The sequence below is a fragment of the Eptesicus fuscus genome, chromosome 6 (genome assembly GCF_027574615.1).
Source record: "Eptesicus fuscus isolate TK198812 chromosome 6, DD_ASM_mEF_20220401, whole genome shotgun sequence".
NCBI classification, from domain to species: domain Eukaryota; kingdom Metazoa; phylum Chordata; class Mammalia; order Chiroptera; family Vespertilionidae; genus Eptesicus; species Eptesicus fuscus.
This window is the reverse complement of record NC_072478.1, coordinates 27826069-27848557: the sequence shown is the minus strand read 5'-3', so window position 1 is coordinate 27848557 and position 22489 is coordinate 27826069. Positions and strand designations below refer to the sequence as shown.

Here is a 22489-nt window from a genome sequence, read left to right as displayed (position 1 = left end):
AGGCAACCAATGGATGTGTCTCCCTCACATCAATGTTTCTCTCCCTCCAACTCTCTCTAAAAATTAATTGAAAAAATATCCTCGGATGAGGACTAGCCATGAAAAAAAATCAGACATTCATGCACGCATGGCACAGACACACTCACTCCATTTCCTAATGGCTGGCAGCAGTTTCTGCTCACACATAAAAACCCCTCCCGGGGCTCCTGAGGACACCCAGCGGCTGTCAGTCTACAGGAGCAGCCAGGTCACTGACATGCAAGGACAGGGCCACCATCTTCTACCTATGTGGTCATGGATAATTGGCTTCTCTGGGCCTCTGTTTTCCTCCTTGTGAAATGGGGTGACAGATATGCACTCACGGGGCCATGTGCCGGCTTCTGTGGCCTGCTGCATGCGTGTGCTCAGGAGTGTGCCTGGCAAACAGTAAACACTGGGCAACCACACTGCCTACACCTCTGACCACTATTACTTTCCCCACCTGTCTCGTCCCTCCATGGGGACTGAGCGGAACTCCAGGGCAGGCCTAGCCTGTTCATATCCTTCCCCCACTCCCGCTCCCCCCGCCCCCCAAGAGTCAGAGTGGAGTCTAAGAAGAAAACTGGGCACAGGTGAGAAAGGAGATCAGTACAGGGGGGAGGGGGGACCAGAAGGGGGAGAACAAGAAGGAAGCATGGCTGGTGTGTGGGGCTGGCCCAGGACTGTCATCACTTGGACCTGCTGGCTGTCCTCTGGGTGCACCATTCTCTAGGGGACCTCACAGGAGAGGCAAGGGCTTCTGCTTCTGCTAACGACTTCACAAGGAAAGACCCTGTCTGCCCTAGGTGTTCTGGGGCGCTCCACTTTATTTCATGGGACAGTTTCACTTCTTTTGATTACGGGAAAATAGGACGTTCTCAAATCCGGTGGTTGCCAGAGAGGGAAGTGAGTTGACTTGCCTGACGTGAGACACTCCTCTGGTGTACTGAGAGGGGAGCTGAAGCTTAAAACCACACCTTCCGGGCTGAGGTCCCCGGGGCCAGACGGCCCACTCAGTGCAGGGCACTGAAAGGAGCGGCTCCCTGAGGGAGGAACCCCTGCATCCTCGTCCAGGCCCCTCAGGAGTGTCACCTCCCCACCTCTACTGGGAATCCAGGACTCAGCTTTCCCAACCCCTCCGCACAGCTCCTCTGTCCCCCCACTCAGGGCTAGATTCCCTGGCCATTCCCTGGGGAGGCCTTGGAGGAACTACCAGGCCACCTATCTCCCTACCCCACCCCATTTTGGAGCTCTCAGCTCAAATCCCTCAGGTGGCGGTGAATTGCCCCCCATGTCCCGGCTCTTCAAGTCTCAGTTTTATGTTTTTATTGGTTTCAGAGAGGAAGGGAGAGGGAGAAAGAGATAGAAACATCAATGATGAGAGAGAATCATGGATCGATTGCCTCCTGCACGCCCCCCACTCGGGACCGAGCCCGCAACTGGGGCATGTGCCCTTGCCGGAATCGAACCTGGACCCTTCAGTCCACAGGTCGATGCTCTATCCACTGAGCCAAACCGGCTAGGGCATCCAAGTCTCAGTTTTAGAACCAGTACAAATGGATGAGAAGATGACAAGAGGTCAAAAGGAAAAGTGGGCCCGGATAGTGTGGCTCAGTGGTTGAGCACAAACCCGTGAACCAGGTGGTCATGGTTCAATTCTAGGCCAGGGCACATGCTTGGGTTGTGGGCTTGATCCCCAAAAGGGGGCATGCAAGAGGCAGCCGGTCGATGATTCTCTCATCATTGATGTTTCTATCTCTCCCTCCCTTCCTCTTTCTGTAATCTATTAAAAAAAGGAAAAGTGTGAAAGCCAAAGAAGCCATATGCCAACTCAGCAACAAAGAAAGGGTACAGTGCTGAGTGTGGGGCTCCCCAGGAAGCAGGACTGTGGCCCAGCAGAGAGGGGACCTGAATGGTCCACAGGCAGAGGTGGGAGCCATGTGTGGGTTACAAGCACCCACCTTTGGGTGCAAGGTACAGCCTTTTCTAGGGGCTGCCTGAGGATGCTCAGGGTCAGGACACTCTCTGGGGAGAGAGGCCTGTGCCCAGAGTTGCCCCATGCATGGGGAAGGCCACCACACCGTTTATGCATGTCTTTGGGCCCAACAAGAGCAATAGTATGTTGCTGTGGAAATGCCATCCATGTGTAGAGTCTGTGTCCCAAATTAACAGAGCCTGCCTCTTTCACCCCTCAATTAGTACTCTCTACAACCTGATCAAGTTCACACACTGTAAGGCACAGCGCTTGGTGGGGCCTGGCAAGCTAAGGACTGAAGCCCACTTTTTCTCTTACATCTGAGAGGCCAGGAACCTCATAAGCTCACTGTTTTGAGACGTGCATGGCTACGGCACCTCCAGGGGATGCCAGGGCAGATGGATGACTGCTGCCCCCTCTCTCGCGTGGCTGTGACCTTAGTGGTGTGTGGAAAGCAATGCCTCCTGGGATCCACTGGCTGGATCAGAACCTGGGTCAACTAGCAGCGAGCCCCACAATGGCTGCTGTTGTAAATCCAAGCCAGTGCCAACACAGGGCCCATCCAAGCCAGAACGTCCTCTAAGAACCTGCCCCAGGTCAGGTGCCAGCCTGGGCCCTGTGGAGCCTGCCTTCTGCAGAAGCCCTGGGAGGCTGGGGCGGCCCAGGGCTGAGAAGTCACCGTGGCAGAGGCTGCCACTCGGTCAGACATGGCGGTGACCTCTTGCCCACTGAAAGATTCTTCAGTCTTTGGGAGACAGGCTCCTGATCTCTCAGACCCCAACCCCAGCAGCCCTGGCTCTGCGCTCCCCTGTGCCCCACCTGCCTGGTGCTACCTGCATGCCGCATTTCACTTTCCTCCTGGAACTCTGTTCATTTCTGTCTGTCTAGTGCCTAGTGTAAGCCCGTGAGGAGAGGCCACCCCTGCCAGGTTGGTGGCTGCATTCCTCCTGTGCTGGCACAGCTTGGGCCTCAGGCAAGCACTCAGTGACTGTGCTCCACAGAGGGCCTAGAGCAGCACCCGCCAGTGACACCTTGACATTGCTCTGTGACACCCTGAGCATGCCTGCCTGCGCCTGTCTCTAACACTCTAACTTCAGATCAGCGCTCCAGAATGGCAGGAAGTTCCCTCATGCTGTCCAAGTCAACCCTGCTCCCCCTCTCCGCCCCCGCCGGTAACCTTTGCTTTGCTGTCTCTCTCTCTAGAGGTCCCTTTCCTGGAAATTGCCAGATGGACTCACACCATATGTTAGTACTTTTAACCTTTGGGAAGAGTGTATTCTGCTCCCAACCTAGGCTGCAGACCCTTCCAGGGCAGGATGGGGTCCACAGCTCCATGTTCCCCTAAGTTCAAAATATGCTTGGACTGCAGAGGTGGTTACGGCCAGTGAGAGAGTAAAAGAGGCCCAGTCCTGTTCACGTTCCCAAGTGCCTGAGACACGCAGGCTGCTCCCCTGGGAACTCCCATCTGGACGGTCATATCTACAACATGCCCACAAGTGACTTCGAAGGGCAGACCTATCTCAGGCTCTTGCATCGTCTGACAATGACACCTGTGAACCAGGCACCTGGGAATTGAGCAGGCCTGGATTGGATGTGGGCTTCACTCCACAGCGCCTACACCAAGCATGTCAAACTTGAAGGCTAACACGGGCCAAATAAACAAGGCTTAAGTTTATGTGGGTGGCAAAAAACCAAAAGCTTCAATTTTCACAGAAACATAGGTTTATTTTGATAGAGACATGCTGAAGACAAAGGGATCAAATTAATGAGTAATTGTTAATATAAAATAATAGAACATTGTGATAAAAATTAATCTTTTTTCTTGAACATTAACTTACCAGACACTGAATAACTGCACAAATTAGTAAGCGTAACGCAAATAAACCTATTTTTCTTATTCTCTGAAAGCGAAATATTTCCTGTTGCGCACACCAAACAAGTCAGTCCAAGACTAATGACATGGCAATCGGCTGGTAAAATATTCACTGCTAGTATTAGTGGAGAGAAATGGTATGCCTGCACGTAAGGTGCATAAGGGAAATGAACGCAACATGATTATAGTAATCAGTCATTACTGAACATTGTAGTTCGTTATTAATAACTAGAGGCCCAGCACGCAAAATCGTGCATGGTAGCCCGCCGCTGCTCACAGCCCCACCCACCCGACCACCGCTGCTCCAGTGCTCACTGTCCCGCTCACCCGCCTTGCTGCAATCAGAGCCTGTGGGCTGCAGGGGAGGGACCGAGAGGTGCTCAATGCACCTCATGGTGACTGGTCATTGGTCATCCTGGTCGCCACAACACTGGCTTTTTATATACAGGCAGTCCTCAGGTTACGTCGCACTTGATGTACATTGTTTCGTGGTTACGTTGCCATCTCCCATTTATTTATAAAATAAAAAATGTTCCGTCGTTTCGACATATGTACATATGTGCTTTATATTTTTTATTATTTATTTACCACAAGGTCAGGAATTATCTTTCTTTTAAATTTTTTTTTTATTGTTTCACTTCATTACTACTGTGTATGTGCTCCATGTGAGTGATGTAGGTGGGTTCTGACTTTACGGTGAAAATCGTGTTATGTGGCGCCATAGGAACGGATCTGTGATGTAACCCGAAACCTACTGTATATAGATTATGTATACAGGATATTGTAATATTGTAAAAGTTAAGTTATGAAATTTTTATTAAAATATTTCTTACATACTGTTATATTGACTGGGCCGCAAAAATATTTGTTGTGGGCCATGAGTTCGACATGCTTGACCTATGTGATTTCTTTTTTTTTTAACTTTATTTTTATTGATTTCAGAGAGGGAAAGAGAGATAGACACATTAGAGAATCATTGATCGGATACCTCCTGCATGTCCATCCCCCCAAACTGGGGATCGAGCTTGCAACCCGGCATATGCCCTTGACTGGAATCGAACCCGGAGCCCTACAGTCTGCAGGCCATGCTCTATCCACTGAGCCAAACTGGCTAGGGAGCACCTACATGATTTCTGTTCTCATGCGGGCCCATGGGCACTTATAATAAAAATCACTTGGAGGCCATAACTGGTTTGGCTCAGTGGATAGTGTTAGCCCACAGAGTGAAGGGTCCTGGGTTCAATTCTGGTCAAGGACATGTACCTTGGTTGCAGGTTCAATCCCCAGTAGGCAGCGTGGAGGCAGCTGATCGAGGTTTCTCTCTCATCGATGTTTCTAACTCTCTATCCCTCTTCCTTCCTCTCTGTAAGATCAATAAAATATATCTACTTAAAATACCACTTGGAGAAGGGGGCTGTTCTTTTAAAGACTGGCATTCCTCAGGATTCCAGACCTTTGGCCATCTTTGGAGTAGAGCAAGGCCTCTGACACGCAAGAGAAAATGTGCAGTGGACAGTCCACAAAAGGAACAGAGAAGATGCTGCATGCCAAGACCCGTCAGGGCAGCCGCTGCAGGAGTGAAGCAGGAAACAGGCAGGAGGAGCTTTTACCCAGGGGCTGGATGACGGCTGCTCCCCACTGGACAGGCACACCGGTGGTGGCCACTTGGTGGCAGCTGGAGGAGCAATTTGAATCCTGCCAAGTGAACAGTGGCGCCAACCACAGGCCTCATAATTGAGTCATCTCAGCAAGAAAACCTGATCAGTACCACACAGAAAATAAACTGGCCGATATACAGTATAGGCTCTGTGACCTGGGCAGACAATTCACTTTGATGAATTAAGAGTTTAAGGGGAAAAAAGGAGGATGAGGAGGAGGAGGAGGGAGTTGGCATGGAGGAGAGGGGAGAAGGGCCACTAGGGGTTTGTTGTCCAGGATGGGTGCTCCACAATTTCTGCTCTGTGTCCTCACACCTTGTCCAGACATCGTGCTCTGGGGGGCCATGTACAGTAGTACTCCACAACCGGGAAACACCTGGGTCTGCTGTTCTCTCCTGGCCTGGACCAAATCTGGAAGCAGGCTTCCATTCCTGCCTCTGCTGGGCTGACTTCTCCCTCCTGTCTGTGAGTGCATGAGGATGACACTTTCCATGCCGGGCTATGGAGCAGTCCGTTCAGCAGCCAGAGCAATAGGCCTGGGGACAGTGGCCTGGGAGTGAGACAGCATTGAAGGCCATGCCACCCTCCTGTGTGGCCTCTAAAGAGCCAACCCCACATATGGGTCAGTGACTGGCTCTCCCGAGTGAGGCACTGGGAGTCTCAGCTCTCAGGTGTGAGCACTGCTGGCTTGTTAGTGACTGCTCTCAGGAGGGGGTGAGGTCAACAGGGCAGCACTAGCCAATTGCCATGTAACAAGATGAACCGTGTCCAAAGCTGGAGAAGGGTATGAAAGGCTCTGGCAAGAGAGACAAGAATGTCAGAGAAAAACATGAGGAGAACTGCAAGGAGATGTAAACCCTCCAATAAGGCAGAGGGATATGCTCCTGGCTGGCTGGCAGGGGGTGTTCTGTGTGAGTTCAGGGGCACAAGGGCCGCCATTCCTGGTCCACCACATAGTCACAATCCTGCATGATTTTGTTGTCATGTTTACTCAAGGATGATGTAAGGACCAGCACACCCATTTTACAGACGAGGCAACTGAGGGATGAGAGATGGAAGAATTTAAAGTCCCTGCAGCTGTTAAGTGGAGGAGCTGGGAGCTGTGCCCAGACCTGCCAGACTGGACGGTCCATCATGTGCTGAACCCCAAACTGGAAAACTGGTCAACGATGGAATGGGGTGAAGCCTGGGGACTAGGTGGGGCCGGGGCGGAAATATGTGGGGCCTCCAAGGGCCAACCCCATGTGCAGAGTGCTGGACTTGGGAGGCCCCAAGAGGCGACTATGATGATCTTGGGCAGGGCTGAGAAATTCCTGAGTTGTGATGCTGGCAAAGGGATGGGAAGGAAGGGAGGGAGAACCCATTCGCCTCTAAATCCAACTGTGACTTCCCTCCCTTCTGGCCTTTTAAAACACGTGTGCCAAATACCTCTGAGCAACCTATCTGGTTTCCATTACAGTCTCGTGACTCGAGAGTCCACAACATGGGCAGGGCCCCGGATGGTCTGTTGCCAGGATGACACATGAAGCCACTGGCCTTCTCGATCTCCTTTCTCTGCTTGCACTCCTGGACCCTCAACTCGGAAACACTGGCCGAGACACAGGATAGTGTGCTCTTTGGCTAACCAGACTCTTTCTGGAAAGGTGAGCCAAGCATGCTTCTTGGGGGGGTAATATGCATAGGGCACTGGCTGCCCTCAAGCCTCCTATGTCTCCCTGCCTGGAAACTTTCAGTGGCTCCTGGTATCGCCAAGATACTCAGAATGATTTCCCAAAGCTGAGGCCCTTGTGAATGGTTCAATTATGAAATGCTTGCTGATGGGGGCGGCACTCTGATTCCAGGCAGCTTGGAGCTCCCACATGGCTCTTGAGAGTGAAGGCCATGAGGCGTGGGGCTGGGCTGCAAAGGAAGAGGTGCCACACAAAAATATTTGTGCCCAAATGAACCTTCATAGCCCAACTGGAGGAATCGGAGAGTAGAAATCAACCCCTCAACCCAAGGAGATGGGTGAGCAGGAAGAGTGAGGTCTGGCAGCCAGGAAGAGACTTCATGCAGCACACAGTCCTTAGCAAATACTTGTGAGCTGACTGGCACAGAAAGTCACCACCCCTTCGATAAGCCCTGGGAGGGAGATGTTCTGACAAGTCAGAACTTACTCGGCATCCAGAGAACTCTGAAATTTCCCCCAATTTGCTGGTAAGCATGCCTCTAGGCACACATTTCCTTTCCACCCAGCGATCAAAGCTAAATATATTTTTAAAAAACAGCTTTGTGAACAGGAGTGATGGAAATAATAAACCAGGAAAAAGTTCTAAAGTTACTTTTCATGTGGAAACCCCACATTGGGCACTGAGACAACCAGGTCAGGCCCTGAGACATACATCCATGCCCCAAGGGTCACGTGTTTGTTAGGAACCTACTTCTGACAGAAGGAGGAGAGTGGGTTTTTGAAGCCCAAAGCATTTTCCCAAAAGGAGCGGTCGCTCAGGCCTAGGGGTGGTGGCTGAGATACCAGCTCAGAAGCAGAACCCTCAGGCCTCCCAGGGATAAGCCAGCTGCCCACCTCCCAGCCAGGGGAGGGGTGGGGCTGGTTGTTGATGTACAGAGGAGCCTGGCACAAGGGCGTTGGTCGGACCTGGCCTCACCTGGGCTCTCTCAGTTTAGGTAGTTTTCTGCCATCCACTGTGGCGGCCATTTATAAAACATGTCAGGGTGATTCAAGCTCCCCACCTCCCAGCATATACACCTCTCAGGCCTGCATGGCTCCAGTTTGAGAACAGGACCCCAGGCTGGCAAGGGATGATAAATGCTTTGCTATTTGGAAGGCAGTGAGCTGACTGTCAACATGAAGCCGCAGCTGTGGCTTTCCGGCCTGGAACATGCTGTTAAAATGGGAGGGATGGGGGCGGGTTTAAGCAAGACAAATTCTCTCAAAAATCCTGGCTTAACCTTTTGCACTCGGATGTCGAGTGTGACTCGACACAGTTAGCATTAGAATAAAGGAATCGAGAAAAAAGCAAGCGAAGGCAAAGGGTTAATTCAAGATTCTGAGCTGGACACAACACAGGCACTGGTGGCAAAGCAGGAACTGGACATTGGAAAGAACTGTCTTTAGAGGAAGTGGCGACGGCAGATGGAAGACAATCACAAAGTGACTGTCAAGGAATAGCGAGCCAGATGACCAAGCTCCTCGAGATATAACGAGGGGGGAGGGGAAGTGCGCAAGTACTGCCTCTTGCAGGTCCCAGCGCCCGTACACAGGCTCCTCACAGGAGAGCTGAGCTGCTCCTTCAGCTCCAGGCCGAGAAGAATTTTTCTTTGCTGATAGTGAAGTCGCAGACCTCCACAGTGCGGGGCCCACTCCTCATGCTGCTGTCAGACTGTGCCACCAGCTTTAAACTCCCCAGCATCCTTCCTGGGGGCCCTGTTAGCGCCTGGAAGCCTCTCCATCTACCTGTACCAGGTCTGCCCCCACCCTGGCTGGGATTTGCATCACTTTACTCCCCACGACCCCTGGGTAATCTCCTCGCTAGTCTCCCCTCCTCCCAGACCTTGCCGTGACCTGTCCAGAACCCTCCATGTGCTGGGGCCTGTGGCCCTCTCTAGGCTACTGTCCCGTTTTTTGCGCCGCAATCGCTAGACAGCTCCCCCTCTTACCCTGCCCGTCAGTGCTGCTTTAGCCTAATCCCTGCTTTGTGCGCTCAGAGGCCTTGGCATGACTTTCTGTTACAGCTCCCCACACCTTTCAGAACACTCTCGAGTTCTAATTCTGTGTGTCATGCACCCCATGTTTGTCCTCAGTAGCTGATGGCAAGCTCCTGAGGCACCCCCATGTTGCTCTCTGCAGGCATCCAGCACATCGCCCAGCACTGTGCATGCGTGGGGTGGATACCGTCTGACAGACTGGCTGGCCCAATGCTCTACACCACTCAAATCACCCTGAAGGTCAACTCTTGCTGGTCCCCTCTGCCCCCGACAAAGGATGTGCTCTTGGACAGGATCAGAGGGAAGTGTGGGCTGGGCACAAGCCCCTTCAGGCACCTGGGAACAGGCCAGATCCAAGCTAGTGCCCCTGTCGTGCTGAGGATTTTTACCTCCGACTGAGATGTCAGCAAACACTTGTGGCCCTTTCCTCGCCTCCCAAAGGAGTGGCTAACAAAGCGAAGGTGCAGTAGCACAGGAGGACCTGAAGGCTGAAGGAACCATGGGGCCACAAAGGAGGAGTGTGGGGTTGGGCACACACAGGTGGTTATGAGGTGCCTTGGCTTCAGTCCTGTTTGAGGGAAGTGCCTCCCTCTCTTCCCACAGGTGGCTCAGTAGTCCCTAGAGACAGGTGACAAGGAACCCACACCCTGCCTGGCCTCACCTCCATGGGGATGGTGGGAAGAGAGGGCAGGCTAAATGAGTGTTGGTCCACATGGGACCAAGGAGGCGTTTTCCCTTGAAGCCAGTCAGGCCAGAGGCCAGGCCCTGAGCACCCTCCTGGTGTTCTGTGGTGGGCAATGGCCTGGGGTCAGGGCACCAGGGCTCCTAGTCCTGGCTCCTCTGGGGACCCTCCTAAATTCCTCATCCTATTCTATATAATAAAAGGCTAATATGCAAATTGACCAAACGGCTGAATGACCGGTCACTATGACGCGCACTGATTACCAGGGGGCAGACGCTCAACGCAGGAGCTGTGCTGCTCAGCCAGAAGCCTGGCTTACAGCTGGCGAGCCCAGGGGCGGTGACAGGAGCCTCTTCCACCTCCGTGGCAGTCGGACATCCCGAGGGCTCCCATACTTCGAGCGCGCAGGCCGGGTTGAGGGACACCCGCCCCCACACCCAAGGTGCACAAATTTCATGCACCAAACCTCTAGTCTATGAATAAGAGCACTGGTCCAGGTTCAACCCTAATGATCGGCAGTCCTGGGATTTTCTTTTCTTTTTCTTTTTTTTTAAATATAGTTTTATTGATTTCAGAGGGGAAGGGAGAGGGAGAGAGAGATAGAAACATCAATGATGAGAGAGAATCATTGATTGGCTGCCTCCTGCACACCCCCCACTGGGGATCAAGCCCGCAACCTGGGCATATGCCCTGACCGGGAATCGAACCAGTGACCGCTTGGTTCCTGGGTCGAAGCTCAACCGCTGAGCTACACCCGGCTGGGCAGTCCTGGGATTTTCATTAAGACACTACCAAACTTGGCTGGTGTGATTCATTGGTTGAGCATAACCTATAAACCAGGAAGTCACGGTTCAATTCCTGGTCAGGACACATGCCCAGGTTTTGGGCTCAATCCCCAGTGGAGGGTGTGAGGAGGCAGCCAATCAATGATTCTCTCTCATCACTGATGTTTCTCTCTCTCTCTCTCTCCCCCTCTCTCTTCCTCTCTGAGATCGCTAAAAATATCTATAATAATAAAATTGTAATATGCTAATTAGGACAAAGCCAGGGTTGCGAGGGAAGCCCGGGTCCAGGGTGCCAGAGGGCAGCCAGGGGAAGGAAGGCCTACTCTTGCACAAATTTTATGCATTGGTCCTCTAGTTTAAAAATAAAAACACACCACCAAGTTTCCCCACAAGGAAGGAAGCAGAAGCACTTGCATGTCACACAACTGGGAAAATCAATTTCAGATGAAAATTTGTAAAAACAAACCCAAAAAAACCACCCAACCCACAAACAAATGAGGCAAAACACCCCTGAGACCTGCCTGGCAGGGTGGTGCCAGCTCCATACCACTAATAGCGAGCTGGGTTCACTGTGGGGAGCTGCTGGCCGCTGGTCTAAGGCCTGGCTGGCAGAGTGTGATTCTGTTATGCTTATGCACAGAAACGATAAGGTGTTTTTGCAAATTAATCTGTTACCAATGGCAAAACGGATGCAAAAGCAGCTCTTTAGGAAGGGACAGGAAATAGGGCTGGGAAATCCTGTGAGGCACAGACCTGCACAGCCTTCAGAAGGCACCAGAACAGCCTCTGCATTAAACATCATGACCACAGCCTACTGCATAAGAGGCTGTAGATATCCAGCATAATTCTCAGTCAGGAGCCAAGGGTATCCCAACAATGGCAAGCTAAGCTGAACTGACCAACTTAAAAGTGCAGAGCCCCTGCCTTTTAGAACACAGATGCCACCACCCTGTCTCTAAGACCTCTTCCATTTTTAAAGGTCTAACTAACGAGAAGCCACCTCTTCCAGGAAGCTCTCTTGATTCTCCATTACCCACCTCCTTACCCAGGCAGGGGTGACCTGGGGTGCTAGCCACTCACCCATCACACTATGGCACCCCCTCTTTCAAGCCGCTGCCCCCTTCAGACCTCACCTTGGACCAGGCTTGCTGGACCGAGTTTTCTGTTCCACAATGGCACTCACTTCATTCCCATCTCCTTATGGCCCTCTTCCTCCACTGGACTATGAACTTGAAGTCAGCATCCCGTCACTGCCATACTTGCGCTCAGAATGGCATCTAAGACTCAGGAAGTGCTTAGCTAATACAACTTCATGGAGGTCTGATCTCATCCCACCACTCCGCAGTGGTTGAGCTCTGGGAGGGCAGTGGACTAGGGAGATGGCTGGATGAAAGCCCAATTCCCATCCCTAATTTTCCTTTATAGGAAGTTCAAGTTAAGCTGGTTCTCTGGTCGGAGGCTGCCTGTCCAGTTCCCTGCTCTCTGCCCAAAGTCTGCCCACAGCTGGCTCCCACACAGGAGAGAGCAAAGGTTCAGGAATATTGGCAAAGACAAAAAATCTGAGCAAGCCAGGCCCAGTCTGGCTTAAATCCAGAGGACCCCATTCCCGGAATAAGCTGGTTTGTTATCAACAGGAATCCTCATGAAAGCAAAGGGTCTGCGGTTTTGGAGGACAGGATACAGAAAAAGAAGGCTGACAGGCAAATAGACTTTGAAGGCCGAAGTGAAATGGTCCCAAAACACACACTAGGCTGGAGCAAGGAGGTGTGTGTGGGGGAACACACGTAGGTCCCCTATGGATCATCAGGGAGGGCAGAGCGTGGCCTTGGATCTCTTCCACCAGGCAGCCTGTGGCACAAGTTCTGAGTGCGCGCTAAGGAATGTGTTTTCATCTGGCTCCACTGCTCACCTGCCACACCAAGGTGGTGACAACAGGCTCAGTTGACAAGTGACTCATGGCCATGGTGGCCCACAGTCACCAAGACCAGTTTCTTCAGGTGTGGCTACCAGCAGCACCTGGGCAGGATACAATCCTGGGACGACTCTTGGCACTGCAGATCAGCCCCTTCCATGGGTTAGTGATGGGCACTGTGAACCCAGGCCATGTTAGGTGCCAGCATCCTGTTACCCGGCATGACCACATCTTCATCTGCACCCCATCTTGTTTGTCCAGGGACACCTGCCTTTCTAAACTGCAAAGTCAGTCTTAGATACCTGGAGCTGGAAGGAATCTCAGAATCCATTGTCTAACCTCAGCACACCAATGAGGAAACCAATGTGACCTAGGAGGAAGGAGCTGTCAGGGCCAGGTGGGCAGTTCCAGGTGGTCACCAGGGCAAACCATCCACCTGCACCGAAGAGAGTGGGTGGGCCTTTTCTTTCGAAGGACATTCATTCAAACCTTGTACACACATGCTCACTGACACCAACACTCATGCCCCAGTGATGGGTGAGCACCCAGACTTTGAGGTGCCCAGGACCCACTTCAGGCCACAGAGAAGAGTAGTTATCAGGGGCCCTTTCTCCTCCTGAGGCTCAAATTCATTCTAGCAACTCCATTAGGGGCAGCCTCACTTCCCCACCACAAACACACAGTCCGCACACTAACTTGCTGTCAGCAGCAGCACTGGCTACAGTAACTGAGTTAGTGGAGCAGCACGGGCCTGGAGTCTAGTAGGTGCTCAGGCAATCACTGTTAGTTGAGATGCATAAGTACCTGTGTGCAGACCCCACCCTCTACAAGCTCTCTCTTGTGTTAGTAACAAGCCAAGACAAGGGTGTGCCTGAGGTCCTAAGACAATGCAGGTGATGAGAAGGGGAATGGAGAGGCTTGGACCACAGGAACCCTCAGGCTGTGACTTTAAGCAAGAAATGTGGACCTCTCTGAGCCTCAGTTTCCTCAACTATGAAACAATAATGTGTTGTGGAACTTGGATGTGAACATGATTACAGAATCACAAACTGCCCTACAAATAGGTGCCTGCCCTAGACTGTGTGATGCTCTCAGGAGGAAGGAATGAGGCGAGGAGGGTCTTGGGCAGGCAGCTTGATGCGGGTCCAGGACATGGGCAACATTCAGAAGCAAGGTCTGCTAAGTGGCCTGGATGACAGGGACAGTAAGAGTGCTGGGTTTCTGGAGTGAAAGGTTTGGTGTAGATTCTTCTTTAATAAGAGAAAACACAACATCCTAGGTGGGTCTCCTATGAGGGATCTGTACTTCTGCACACACATCACCCCACACATCAGGACATGTGTCAATAGCAGGCTGATTGCTCACTCTTCCAATGTACCAAAAGAGATCAGTAACAGGGTCTAACCAACTCACGGCACCAAGTATATTTGTTGATGGGTGACCATGATACATAATTGTGAAGCTCCATTTGGGAGAAGGGGAGGTAATGAAGTGCCAGGAGATAAAATGACTTGGTCTGAAGGAAGGTGGGTAGGAAATCTCATACTCCATGGAGAGTAGCATGTGGTGTAAAAATGCTACCATGCCTGACCTAGGCAATAGTTTCCAGGCCACCCCTCCTTTTCTAAACAACCTGGCCTACTGGCCATCCCTGATCACCCTAGGTGGCTTTCTGTCCTTTGTCCTTGCTAATATGATCCCTGCCTGCCCTCTCTCCTTCCAGATGGTGCACATCACCTCCATAAAGCAGTGCTTACGCCCTGGGTATGAGGGTTCCCCCCACTGTAAGTCAGAAGGTTTTGCTATATTTGCCAAGATGGCTGAACAGTACCCCTCAGCAGAGATGGCTTTTCATCTTTCATTTTTCCTTTTTGTAGGAGAAAAGCTGCCCAGCCCTCCTCCCCAGGTCTGGCTTCTCTTCAGTGTAATGCGTGCCTGGTGTGGCCACTTCCTGAGCAAGGAGCCATAAGAATAATCAAATCCCTCTCTACTCAAGGATGATGGTTTAGCACCAAGGGCCTCCTTCCGGCACCCACCATCTATGGCAGCTACTGCTCCCATGGACGAACTGACCCCATAGACAGACAGTGTCTGGGCTCCTGGAGCAGGGATGAGAACACAACAGGGCAGGCCAGTGATCCAGAGGCCCCAGCTCCAGTGCCTGCCAGGAAACCCTGAATCTCATCCTCCTTTCCTTTCCTCCTTCCTCCTTCTAAATTCAAAGCCAACGTCCTAGTCACCTCCCTGTGAGTCATCCCTGGTTTCTCCCTATAGGGCACTTGTCATAGGACCCTGTGTCACCATACTGGCTCTATTTCAATCACGTAGCCACTGTGTGTGGTTGAGAAACTCTCCTGCCTTAATCTTAACATTTGGGGTCAAAGTCAGATGATCAGATGTCCCCTATTGAGAAGGTTGCTCTTATTCATTTAACAAATACTATTTATATGCGCCAGGTATATGGAAGGGAAAAAATTAATAGCATAAGCACACAAAAAAGTGATAACATAAGGACCTCTGATAAGGAACCTAGAGGGAGAAGCACTTTCTTCTGTGGGAATGGAACCAACCAGGGAGAATTCATAAGACCAGGACTCTGGACTTGGGTTTGAAGAATGGACTTAAATTGGACATGGGAAGGAGAAACAGATGTGACGTGAGGAAAGAGAGAGACAAGGGGATGCGGGGGTTTGCAACAACACAGAAGACAGAAGAGCTAAGGGCTGCCTTGGAAACAGATGTCGGACATCTAACTGAAGCCAGCTGCGGGAGACCCATTGTTAGCATAGTACCCATTAAGTCAACTTGCCAAAGAAAACTGGTCCTATTTTCTTGCTGATTCAGCCATTAAGTTGGAGACAAGAGCTAATGAAGAATATAACACACGCACACACAACCTTAAAGGTTGAGTTGAAAACCTTTAGCAGGACAAGGCATTAAATCAGTATGAGTTTTATATGGCTGCTGTAACAAATCACCACAAACTTAAAACACAAGTTTCCTAAAAGATACAATAAATGGAAGAATATACCTGTTCATGGATTGGAAGGATTAACATTGTTCAAAAGTCCTTACTACCTAAAGCAAGCTATAGATTCAATACAATCCCCATTAAACTATCCATGGCACTCTTCCAGAATTAAAACTAATCCTAAAATTTAAATGAAACCACAAGACCCCAAATAGCCAAAGAAATTTTTAGAAAAAAAAAAAACAAAAAAAAAACCAAGTGGGAGGTATCTGCTCACTGATATCAAACCATACTACAAAGCTACAACAATCAAAACAGTATGGTACTAGCATAAAAACACACACATAGATGAATGGAATAGAATAGAGAGCCCAGAAAAAAAATCCTCACTTATACAATCAATTATTTTATGACAAAGAAGCCATGGATATACTGGGTGGGGCAAAAGTAGGTTTACAATTGTTTGTATGGAAAATAATACAATAATTAATATATATAAGAATAAACCCTGTTTTTTTGCATAGTCACAACTATAAACCTACTTTTGTCCCACCCTGTATAATGGGGTAAAGACAGTCTCTTCAATAAATGGTATTAAGAAAACTTATCAGATAAACCAAGATGGCGGCATAGGTTAAACACCTAACCGGCAGCCGGGCACAACAATTTCAAAAATACAACTAGAGGTCAGAACGGACATCGTCCAGAACCACAGGAGAGCTGGCGGACTGAAATGCCCACAGCTGGGGGGAAGGAGAAGGCCACGGGGACAATCGGGGGAGCCGTAAAAGCCTGAGGTATGGAGAAACGGGCGGAGACACGAGCACACGCGCCTGCGGGGAGGATGGAACCGGAGAGGAGGGGGCGGCTGATGACCTGGCCGGAGTTCACTGGCAGGAAGGAGATAAAGGCTCCGGAGTGCGCTGAGCGCAGGCTCCGATTGCACTGAACCCCATTCCGGGCGAAACCCTGGGAAACTCACTCACTTTCGCAACTCCGCCGCCCCCGCAGGCCTCCTGGCCCGGGACGCTGGGGACGCCGCCGCAGCGGCGGCGCCCGGAGCCCGGTGGCCTCCCAGCACCCGTCCCCGCCGCGCAGCCCCCGCGCGCCTGGCACCCTCTCCGTGCACCTCCCGGCGGCGCTAGACTTCAGTAGAGTTGACTGAATTCAAGGGATTAAGAAGTATAAATTGGGGGGACGCCGCAGCGGCAACGTCCGGAACGCGGCGATGGCGGTGCCTGGAGCTCGGCGGCCGCCCAGCGCCCGTCCCAGCCGCGCGGCACTCGCGCGCCTGGTTCCGCGGGACGTGCGCACCGCGCACCGGACGGAGGCCCGGGCGCCCTTTCCGTGCACCTCCCGGCGGCGCTAGACTTCAGTAGAGTTGACTGAAATGAAGGGATTAAGAAGCACAAATTGAGAAGTTTGAAAAAGATGGCGGCGGAGGTTAAAGGCTGTTCTGTTGCCTCGCACCCAGCGAAATCGGAGGGGATGAGGTGTGGAGGTGCGTGGGTCTGGCTGGTGGCGGGGGAAAGGGGCTTTTGTTCCAAACCTAAGGGAGATTAGCTCTCCATCACCCTGAAACCCATCTTCTGGCGAACCCCGGGAGACCCAGATGCCTGCGGGGAGAGGCGGGACTTTTGCGGAGGTGCGCCCAGCAATCAGTGTTTGCTGCGCTGGAGTGCGGAACGAGGGGACTTAGATACGTGGAAGGCAGAAGGACCAGACTCACAGGCATTGCGGCTCGCCGCACCATGGCCTGTTGGCGCCCTGAGACCCCGCCCCGCCCTGGGACCCGCCCCGCACGTTTTGAAGACCCGCCCTGCAAGTCTTGCAGGCACACCTGCGCCCCAAGCGACGGCTTATGCATGTGGGTGGCCTGCCCTCTGGCAGCGGACCAGATGATCTGCTGTTCTAGTCGGACTGCTCCAGGGCCACTCAGACAGGAGGAAGAAACTACAGTTTTTGCTGTAATCCTTGCTGAGTGCCTAAGGCAGTAGCTGATCTACACCCCATTGGAGACCCAGAAACGAGGGCATCTAGTGGTCTGTGGGAGATGACACCAGATTTCAACCACGTGCATAAGGGACACATTCAACGGGAATATTCAGTGAGCGCCAAAGCTTTGCTGCACCAAGACCCGGCCCATAAACGTGTCTCCTGCACAGCAACTCTTCCTTTATAGACAAAGAGAGCCCCCCCAGTGACACCAACAACAATCAAGACTTAACTATACAAAGGAGGACCAAGATGGAGGCATAGGGCGGAAGCCTGATTGTTGCCTACCACAACAACTTTGAGACTACGACAAGAGAGCAGAGCAGACACCATCCAAGACCACCATAGGGCTGGCTGAGTAGATGCTCTACAACTAGAATAAAAGGGGTATGTGGGATGATGCTGATGCCAGTGACCCAAAGACCACACTTTAAGAACTACGGCTCAGGCGACACAAAAGAACTATGGCTCAGGTGATACAACAGCGGCCTGGAACGTGCTCGGCGCAGTTCCCCCGGCGGTCTCCGGCTGAGGGGACGGCTCCACTGGCAGCCAAGCACGGACAGACGAGCCCCTATGAGACATGGGGTGGGAGACTCCGCGCTTGCTGACCTCTGAGTCCGTCAAGAATCTCAACGCCCCAGAAGCGGCCAGGTGCGCATGCTCGGCGACCGGCCACCGATGCAGACCCAAGGGCCGACGCAGCGACGCCAGACTGGCCCACCGCCATGCACCGGGTGCACCGGAGCTTCGCCGAGCCGCCGCCCGATGAGTTCTGCAGCAGCCATACTGGAGCTCTGGAAGGATGGCCAGGGGAATTGCTGAGGGGGGATTGACCGGCAGGAATTGGGATCGGGAAGATGGGGCCCCGCTGAGACCCGGGTGCGGGCGGGGTTGCGCGCCTCTGGGCTCGGGTGTGGTCACACGCCCCTGGGTATAAGTGAGGTCTCAAGTCCCTGGGTCTAGGTGAGGCCACATGCCCCTGGGTCCAGGTGAGGCCGGACTCCGGGTCCGGGTGAGGCCAAGTGCCCCTGGACCCGGATGACGCTGGATCCCGTGCCCGGGCGAGGCCAAGCGCCCCTGAGTCTGGGAGAGCCCACACACCCCTGGGTCCAGGCGAGACCAGGTGTCCCTGGATCTGGGTGAGGCCGCGTGCATCTAGGCCCGGGTGAGCCCAAGTGGCCCTGGGTCTGGGAGAGGCCAAGCGTCCCTGGGTCCGGGCGAGACCATGTGTCCCTGGATCCGGATGAGGCCTCGTGCACCTAGGCCCGGGTGAGCCCAAGTGGCCCTGGGTCTGGGAGAGTCCAAGCGTCCCTGGGTCCGGGCGAGACCATGTGTCCCTGGATCCGGGTGAGGCCTTGTGCACCTAGGCCCGGATGAGCCCAAGTGGCCCTGGGTCTGGGAGAGGCCAAGCGTCCCTGGGTCCGGGTGAGACCATGCGTCCCTGGATCCGGGTGAGGCCTCGTGCACCTAGGCCCGGGTGAGCCTAAGTGGCCCTGGGTCTGGGAGAGGCCAAGCGTCCCTGGGTCCGGGTGAGACCATGTGTCCCAGGATCCGGGTGAGGCCTCGTGCACCTAGGCCCGGGTGAGCCTAAGTGGCCCTGGGTCTGGGAGAGGCCAAGCATCCCTGGGTCCGGGTGAGACCAGGTGTCCCTGGATCTGGGTGAGGCCTCGTGCACCTAGGCCCGGGTGAGCCCAAGTGGCCCTGGGTCGGGGAGAGGCCAAGCGTCCCTGGGTCCGGGTGAGACCATATGTCCCTGGATCCGGGTGAGGCCTCGTGCACCTAGGCCCGGGTGAGCCCAAGTGGCCCTGGGTCTGGGAGAAGCCAAGCATCCCTGGGTCCGGGTGAGACCATGTGTCCCAGGATCCGGGTGAGGCCTCGTGCACCTAGGCCCGGGTGAGCCCAAGTGGCCCTGGGTCTGGGAGAGGCCAAGCGTCCCTGGGTCTGGGTGAGACCATGCGTCCCTGGATCCGGATGAGGCCTCGTGCACCTAGGCCCGGGTGAGCCCAAGTGGCCCTGGGTCTGGGAGAGGCCAAACGTCCCTGGGTCCGGGTGAGACCATGTGTCCCTGGATCCGGATGAGGCTTCGTGCACCTGGGCCCGGGTGAGGCCACGTGCCCCTGGGTCTGGGAGAGGCTAAGCGTCCTTGGGTCCGGGTGAGACCATGTGTCCCTGGATCTGGGTGAGGCCTCGTGCACCTAGGCCCGGGTGAGCCCAAGTGGCCCTGGGTCTGGGAGAGGCCAAGCGTCCCTGGGTCTGGGCGAGACCATGTGTCCCTGGATCCGGATGAGGCCTCGTGCACCTAGGCCAGGGTGAGCCCAAGTGGCCCTGGGTCTGGGAGAGTCCAAGCGTCCCTGGGTCCGGGCGAGACCATGTGTCCCTGGATCCGGGTGAGGCCTTGTGCACCTAGGCCCGGATGAGCCCAAGTGGCCCTGGGTCTGGGAGAGGCCAAGCGTCCCTGGGTCCGGGTGAGACCATGCGTCCCTGGATCCGGGTGAGGCCTCGTGCACCTAGGCCCGGGTGAGCCCAAGTGGCCCTGGGTCTGGGAGAGGCCAAGCGTCCCTGGGTCCGGGTGAGACCATGTGTCCCAGGATCTGGGTGAGGCCTCGTGCACCTAGGCCCGGGTGAGCCTAAGTGGCACTGGGTCTGGGAGAGGCCAAGCATCCCTGGGTCCGGGTGAGACCATGTGTCCCTGGATCCGGGTGAGGCCTCGTGCACCTAGGCCCGGGTGAGCCCAAGTGGCCCTGGGTCGGGGAGAGGCCAAGCGTCCCTGGGTCCGGGTGAGACCATATGTCCCTGGATCCGGGTGAGGCCTCGTGCACCTAGGCCCGGGTGAGCCCAAGTGGCCCTGGGTCTGGGAGAGGCCAAGCATCCCTGGGTCCGGGTGAGACCATGTGTCCCAGGATCCGGGTGAGGCCTCGTGCACCTAGGCCCGGGTGAGCCCAAGTGGCCCTGGGTCTGGGAGAGGCCAAGCGTCCCTGGGTCCGGGTGAGACCATGCGTCCCTGGATCCGGATGAGGCCTCGTGCACCTAGGCCCGGGTGAGCCCAAGTGGCCCTGGGTCTGGGAGAGGCCAAACGTCCCTGGGTCCGGGTGAGACCATGTGTCCCTGGATCCGGATGAGGCTTCGTGCACCTGGGCCCGGGTGAGGCCACGTGCCCCTGGGTCTGGGAGAGGCTAAGCGTCCTTGGGTCCGGGTGAGACCATGTGTCCCTGGATCTGGGTGAGGCCTCGTGCACCTAGGCCCGGGTGAGCCCAAGTGGCCCTGGGTCTGGGAGAGGCCAAGCATCCCTGGGTCCGGGTGAGACCATGTGTCCCAGGATCCGGGTGAGGCCTCGTGCACCTAGGCCCGGGTGAGCCCAAGTGGCCCTGGGTCGGGGAGAGGCCAAGCGTCCCTGGGTCCGGGTGAGACCATATGTCCCTGGATCCGGGTGAGGCCTCGTGCACCTAGGCCCGGGTGAGCCCAAGTGGCCCTGGGTCTGGGAGAGGCCAAGCATCCCTGGGTCCGGGTGAGACCATGTGTCCCTGGATCCGGGTGAGGCCTCGTGCACCTAGGCCCGGGTGAGCCCAAGTGGCCCTGGGTCGGGGAGAGGCCAAGCGTCCCTGGGTCCGGGTGAGACCATATGTCCCTGGATCCGGGTGAGGCCGCGTGCACCTAGGCCCGGGTGAGCCCAAGTGGCCCTGGGTCTGGGAGAGGCCAAGCATCCCTGGGTCCGGGTGAGACCATGTGTCCCAGGATCCGGGTGAGGCCTCGTGCACCTAGGCCCGGGTGAGCCCAAGTGGCCCTGGGTCTGGGAGAGGCCAAGCGTCCCTGGGTCCGGGTGAGACCATGCGTCCCTGGATCCGGATGAGGCCTCGTGCACCTAGGCCCGGGTGAGCCCAAGTGGCCCTGGGTCTGGGAGAGGCCAAACGTACCTGGGTCCGGGTGAGACCATGTGTCCCTGGATCCGGATGAGGCTTCGTGCACCTGGGCCCGGGTGAGGCCACGTGCCCCTGGGTCTGGGAGAGGCTAAGCGTCCCTGGGTCCGGGTGAGACCATGTGTCCCTGGATCTGGGTGAGGCCTCGTGCACCTAGGCCCGGGTGAGCCCAAGTGGCCCTGGGTCTGGGAGTGGCCAAACGTTCCTGGGTCTGGGTGAGACCATGCGTCCCTGGATCCGGATGAGGCCTCGTGCACCTAGGCCCGGGTGAGCCCAAGTGGCCCTGGGTCTGGGAGAGGCCAAGCGTCCCTGGGTCCGGGTGAGACCATGTGTCCCTGGATCCGGATGAGGCCTCGTGCACCTAGGCCCAGGTGAGGCCATGTGCCCCTGGGTCTGGGAGAGGCTAAGCGTCCCGGGGTCCGGGTGAGACCATGTGTCCCTGGATCTGGGTGAGGCCTCGTGAACCTAGGCCCGGGTGAGGCCACGTGCCCCTGGGTCTGGGAGAGGCCAAGCGTCCCTGGGTCCGGGTGAGACCATGCGTCCCTGGATCCGGATGAGGCCTCGTGCACCTAGGCCCGGGCGAGCCCAAGTGGCCCTGGGTCTGGGAGAGGCCAAGCGTCCCTGGGTCCGGGAGAGACCATGTGTCCCTGGATCCAGGTGAGGCCTTGTGCAACTAAGCCCGGGTGAGGCCATGTGCCCCTGGGTCTGGGAGAGGCCAAGCGTCCCTGGGTACGGGTGAAGCCAGATCCTGGGTCCGGGTGAGGCCATGCGCCCCTGGATCCATCCGGGTGAGGCTGGGTCCCAGGCCCAGGTGAGACCACGCGCCCCTTGGGTATGGGTGAGGCCACGTTCCCCTTAGTCTGGGTGACGCCGTGCCCCTGGGTTCGGCCGAGACCAAACCAGAGGGAGTCAGACCTCCTTTACCACCATTTGTCCACCATCCAGAGCTGAGGGGTCAGTGCTGACATGTACACATAAGGAACTACTGGACATCGAAA

At 54.8% G+C, this 22489-nt stretch overlaps 1 protein-coding gene across 1 annotated transcript in view; it reads right to left on the bottom strand.

Annotated features, from left to right (window-relative positions):
- The window catches only part of SH3GL1 (SH3 domain containing GRB2 like 1, endophilin A2), a 52626-nt gene that overhangs the window by 5915 nt on the left and 24222 nt on the right, over positions 1 to 22489 (bottom strand). The gene's annotated exons all lie outside the window — the stretch shown is intronic.